Here is a 6,432-nt window from a genome sequence, read left to right as displayed (position 1 = left end):
ACAAACTCCACAAAATCACCAGGGTTTTTATGCTCCTGCCTTTTGCTGTTTCCATGAGCTTGAATCTGCAGGCTCTTGTGTTGAAGGATCAATGCAAGCCTGAGCTGCTGTTTCTAATTAGCAGAGGAAAAAGCCGTGTTGTTAAAGAGCTTTCTCTGGATAGGAAAGGAAAAAAAGGTTTTCAGGCAGCTGTTGCTTTTATATCACTCTTTGGAGTGACCCCCCCCATCCCTTATGTTCCTTTAGACCTGCTAATGAAGCAATTCCTTGTACCTGCAGGTCAGTTGATCAGCTAATGGACTCCCCACAGCCTCTGATGCAGCATGTCCTGGAGGGTAAAGAGGAAAAGGCAAAAGGCCCTTGGAGATCCAACTGGGTCCTGGGCTAGCTTTGCCCATGGGGCTCTTCCTGAGCAGTACTGAAAGCAAGCACATGAAACAGAAAGAACAAAAGCCCTGGAGGTTGTTACCTGGTATTTGCCAGGGTCCCTGGGTATATGGCTTAGCCTCCACAGGATGGGAGACTATTAGCCAGCCGAGCTGCCCAGCTTGCCATCATTCAGCTGAGACCTAAAAATACTGGTGTCTCACATAAGGTGAGCGCAAAGTGGCTGGAGTTGTTGAGTACTCTAAAGGCCAAACCCTTGGCACCAGGCTGCAGCTGGGCATTAATGGATGAGAACAAAAGTGACAAGAGGGTTTCATTTGCTGACTGTCCCCCTAGGAGGTGGGAGTATGCCAGCATGTTAATGGAAGGACAGAAGGGACTTGAGGGACAGGACTTCTGCATTCTGGGTGAATGTAACTGAAACACCCCAACTATTGTACAGCCTAAAATAGCTTTTGCTCTGTTTTTCTAGTAGTATCATATAGGATTTTGGAAATGTCACTGGCAAGAATTTGGTCAAACTGATTAATTTACATAAATTGTTTTTGTTTCCAGTTTCCCACCCCTCTCTCACTTTGACACATTTCTTCAATAGCAAACTTCTTAACACCCCAAAAAGAAGTTCAGAGCCCAAAGGTTAAGTAGCTTACAGGAGGTCACTGAACAAGCTGTTAGTGAAGTCAGCCTTGATTTTTTTTTTTTTTTTGCTTCCACTTCTGAGTCTGGGCTATAATAGACACCATCCTGACTGTTCTGGAAGTTGTAAAAGTAGGAAACAGTCACCACCAAAGCAGGCTTGGGAGTCAGGACTTGCTGCTTTGCTAGGAGCCAGCAAGTACTCCAGGGTATATGCTCTTTTCTATCTCATCATATTCTTTCGTCTCCCTTTTTACCTGCTCTCCAGTTTCAAGTGCATGTTTCCTTTTAATGCTTGTCTTAAAAGGCCTGTTTTGCCCTTCTTGCTTCTCTGACCTTCTCCATCTCAAGAGAAAAATGCTGTGGCAGGTCAACAACATTCCCTTCTTCTCCTTTCACTGCTTTCAGAAGCTTTCCTTGTGACAAAGTTTGTGGTGCTCGAGTAGTCTGGCCTCTTAATGTCCCCAAAAGGATGCCTTAAGGACTGTGAATGCAGCATACATCAGGCAGGTCTGTAATGACATCTGGCGTTCAACCTATGAAAATGCTGATTATTGCCTCTCCCTGTTCTGGTGTTGTGAAAATCCAGATGTCAGCAGGCTGGCTGAAGGGGGAAGCAGAGATTCTTGTTTCTAGATGTTCTAGGAGGACCACAACAGCTTCTTATTCATACTCTGCATCTCATGTAACTCGGCAGGATGGCTAAAATAATCCGTTTGATCTTTATGGGAACGAGGTGTAGCCTGTGAGTGGTACTGGAGGAAAGTTATAGATAAACTGGCTTCATATAGCTGGCTGAAAGAGGGGAAACATAACCCCCATTTTCAAAAAGGGAAAAAAGGAAGACAAAGGGAACTACAGGCCAGTCAGTCTCGCCTCTGTGTCTGGCAAGATGATGGAGCAGATCCTCCTGGAAATTATGCTAAGGTGCATGGACATTAAGGAGGTGACTGGTGACAGCCGACACAAGCTTCACTAAGGGCAGATCGTGCCATACAAATCTGGTGGCCTTCTATGATGGGGTTACAGAATTGCTGAATAGGAGAAGAGCTACTGATATCATCTACCTGGACTTGTGCAAGGGATTTGACACTGTCCCCTGTTATATCCTTATCCCAAAATTGGAAAGACATGGATTTGACAGAAGGGCCACTCAGTGGGGAAGGAATTGGCTGGATGGTGACACTCAGAGAGCTGTGGTCAATGGCTCAATGTCCAGGTGGAGATCAGTGACGAGTGGTGTTCCTCAGGGGTCAGTACCAGGACCAACACTGATTCAGACCCAGGCTTTTCAGTCCAGAAAATGTTTCATCTTACCAAAAGTCAGTCTCACAGGTAAACCAGCCAATCTTCCAAAATCTTTGGAAACCAAGGCACCATATCAAAGCATCAACAATATGCATATAAAGTAGCTCATCACTTCCCACTTCACCTCTGGAGAGGGATTGTTCAGCGTTGAACCAAAGCATGTTTCATTAATAACACTAATTGCCGTCTATCATCAAGAACACAGGGCCATTTTCTGCTATTTTCTAAATTAAAAATCCACACAGAAGCCTCTGAAGAGATGAAGATCAGAACAGGCTCAATTTTCCATGCAAATAATTTGCTTCTGATCTTGACCCAGAATTTTCATAACAATTGGAGCCAGTGTGGGGCTCCTGTGGCTCCGAGCTGCCCTGCGGTACCCAGCTGTCCCTCTCCTTCTCTTCTGGTGGGGTTCCTTTCATGCCTGCTTGGGAGGGCATATGTGCACCTGAGGCATTTTCCTTCGCTGACTTTGACGTTTATCTCTGTTCCCAGTCCCCGTTTTATCCGTATTTGATCCCACTTGCTGAGTGCTGACAGGAAGCAGATGAAAGGATTCAAGTCTTTCAGTATCCATACTGGCCATCAACCTAGATAAGGTATTATAGTCTTTCTTATTAGCCAAGTGAGTGTCCAGATGAGCCCAGAGATGCCCAGACCAGCTTCCTCTGAAGCTCATAAAACTACTTATATTTTAGAGAGTGAAAAAAATAATGTAGCTTTGCAAGCTTGGCTTCCTTTTAAATACACACCTTTATTTTTGTTGCCTTTTGCAACCCTTAAGCACTGCCTTGCCCTCCACCAGGAAAGGTTTAATCTGCTAATATCTTTCTCTTAACACAGTAGTGCCCTACACAAGCCTGTCAGCTGGGAGAGGAGACAGGCCAAACCCTCTCCTGCACACTTCTGCTTCTGTTCCCTTCAGAATGATTCCCTCACTTGGGAATTGCTCAAAGCAGGTGGATAACAGGATAGGGTTAATTATAACAAATACATGCAGCCCACTAAAAATTCAATTTAACTCTGTGTGGAGTTTACTGATTGTACTGATCAGCAAGTAATTCAATTTTCTTTGATTTTTGTGAGTCAAGTCATACATAGAAGAGGAATTTACTATGCACTGCTCATCACTGCAGAGGCATCTTTTCCTCCAAGAAGAAAAGCAAACTACAATTTGATAGGAGAAATAGCTTCTCCTATTGTCTTCCATACAGCCAGACTGCATCTTTGTCTCACCATTAAGTCCTTTGGTGACTGGGTAAGGGAAAAAATACTCCCTTATCCAGGGATATTCCTGGATATTCCTCTGTAATGAAGAAGAGCTGGAAAGACAGTAACTCAGAGATGTAATAGAAGTTATTTAATATTGTTCTCACTTCTTTTTGTTCTCTGAAGCAATGATCAAAAGGAGTAATTTACCTGTCCTCTTCTCCATCAGGGTCACAGTACTCCCTCTTCTTCTACCTATAGTTACACACGCCTTACAAGCGGTAGGTTACAAGAGAGATGTACAAGCCAGCTTGAAATAAGCTGGTTCAGGTTCTGGAAGTGTCCTCGCTATGTCTGAACTTTGATGGTTAGATTCTGTGACACCTACAAATACAAATCTGGAATAGCTGTACTGGAATGAAAGGTGTCACATTGCTTTTTGATGTTTTATCTACCATTTCTGCTCCTGTGCTTTTGAAGGCAATATCTTGCTATATTTCTACTGGTGTCTTAGATTCTTAAGTAAACAATCTAGTTAAAAATGTGAATTATAGCTAAGAACAAAAGATAATATTTAAAACAAACTTGTCTGCCTGGGGCAGTTGATTTCCCCAGCATAAGTCATTTCTTACCCTGTCATGTCTCAGCTACAAAGCCTGGGAGAAAATCTTTTTTTCCTGTTGCTTTAATACTGTCGTCTCCAAGCTGTGTCCTTTGTTCTACCCTGGCACCTTTGCCACCTTCCCCCAAGATAGGAGAGCTCAATGAAGCAAGATTCCCCTGTAGGTTCTGGTTGGAGCTTTGGTGAAAGCCGTTCCTCTGCTTCCAGCTTGTGCCGTGGGTGGTACTCTCAGGGGTCCAGGCTGGTCTGGAACTCCCTTGAGGGTGACTGTCAGGGCTCTGCTCATCCCAGGACATTGCAGGGCTGTGGTTGGACAGTACTGCTCCCACAGTGCCTGTACTAAGCTATAACGGAGAGAAACACATATTAGAGCTTGTATTTGCACACAGCAGATCCCTCTACTTACAGGACAAAGATGCAAGCTCTACGTATCTCAGCCATTAGTGAATGCTCAACGTTCACCTCCTTACTTGTTGGACAGATCCACGGCTACTTTCCATCTTCTTTTTCTTGGAAATTGCTGGATTCCAGTGACACACCAGGCTGTCATTTTGGACACTATAGTTCTTGTTACCAAGAAGCCAGTAGGTTTTCATTTTCCCTTTGCCCTGGGACAAGAATAAGGAGAGAGCAGGGAGTGGCTTTTTCTGTGGGATGTGAGGCAGAGCAGAGAATCACTATGCCTGGGGCTCCTATTTATACTGCATTGTACTGCATCTGTCTCCTGCTATCATGAGAGGCTGCTGCTTAGGAAAAGGACTGCAATTTGTATGCACTTTGGGTGCTGGTAGTTCTTCCAGTGCAGAAAAAGGCCTTGCTGGTCACTGGTGATATTTCTAAGGGTTTAAAATCAGCCTTGTATCTATGTGTCTTTGTAACTGAATCCCAACGCTTTCACCCATATTCATGTGGTTCCATACAGGGGCAGGCACGCCAGCTGTATTTCAAATGACACAATACCATTTTTGCTTTGGTTAGGAGAAGTAACGTATAGCCATTTCCAGCTGAATTAGCAAGAGAACCTTGGTGCCATGGCTAAAAACCAGCTTGCAACACAGAGAAGAGCAATGGTCAAATTCATCCCGTTCTTTTAAACTCCTTTACTTTTGGGAAGTTACAGAAAAAAAAAAAAAAAAAAAACAAAAACAGTTACCTTGACATCAATTTCTCCTCTCAGTTCAATTTCATATGCGTCATCTGTGAGAAGGGCATTGTACGTAGCAGAACTGATGTGGATCTTCTGTGCTAGGATTCAGAACAGAGCATTAGAAGGGAAGGATTCCCCTGTTTCTGAAGAGCACACACTACTCCTCCTACATTACCAGCCCAGCGTTTCTACTTCCTCTTTGGAAAATGTCAGGTTGAGGAAGAAGTACAAAGGGGGTGAAGATGCCCTAAATGGAGGATGACTGTTTTGTCTCCAGGACACTGCATGCAGATGTCGGTTAACAGAACCACTGACATGACTACACAGTGCTGTGTGGGGTATCTGTACAACAGCACAGTACACGTATGTGGTATTGGTAGCAAAGGTAGCCCAAAAAGCTGGTCCAAGAAAAATATGCTGTTCTCTTCTGTGTAGCCACAGTGTTTCTACCTAATGCCTTTGTTATTCAAGTCCTTAAAATGAAACTCAGCTTGCCTAACACTATTCAGCTTTTGTTGCCTTTTTACACTCTTTCTTATTTCCAAACTTCCAAGAAATAGCAAAAGAGAGAGAACTTTATTTGCCACATGAATGCACAAGAGTTTCTCTTGCTTGTTTGATCAGTATATATACAGGATAGTGGGAGCTGCGGGTCACACATATGCTTCTTTAGATCCATGGGAATTGGTTCTCTAGCCTGGCATATTCCACAGACGTATTCCATGCTCCTCCTCCTGTATGAATCTTATTTCACAATTGCCCGTGGTCAGTGCAAAGGGGTGTTAGGGGGTTTCCTTTCACTGCGGTGCCTAAGAGACACGGAGTGCAGGTGGGAGCCTGGCTGGTGCATGAGAAATGTGTGGAGTGTGCCCAAGTCACTTACGCAAGCTGGTGGACTCCATGCGGGAGGCTGTGTTTACCGTGTCCCCAAACAGGCAATAGCGAGGCATTTTGTACCCCACAACTCCAGCTACACAGGGTCCTGAGAAAACATAAGGCGTAGAGATCCTAATAAGAAACAAGTGGAAAAAGTGCAGGGAGATGCCAAATGTAGACACTTTTGCTAGGCAAATTCTGGATCCTCAAAGAACAAAGGGAATTGGGAATTCTCCCTGCACCTAGC

Source organism: Aythya fuligula, chromosome 21 (assembly GCF_009819795.1).
Source record: "Aythya fuligula isolate bAytFul2 chromosome 21, bAytFul2.pri, whole genome shotgun sequence".
Taxonomy (NCBI): Eukaryota; Metazoa; Chordata; class Aves; order Anseriformes; family Anatidae; genus Aythya; species Aythya fuligula.
This window is presented reverse-complemented; position numbering follows the sequence as displayed.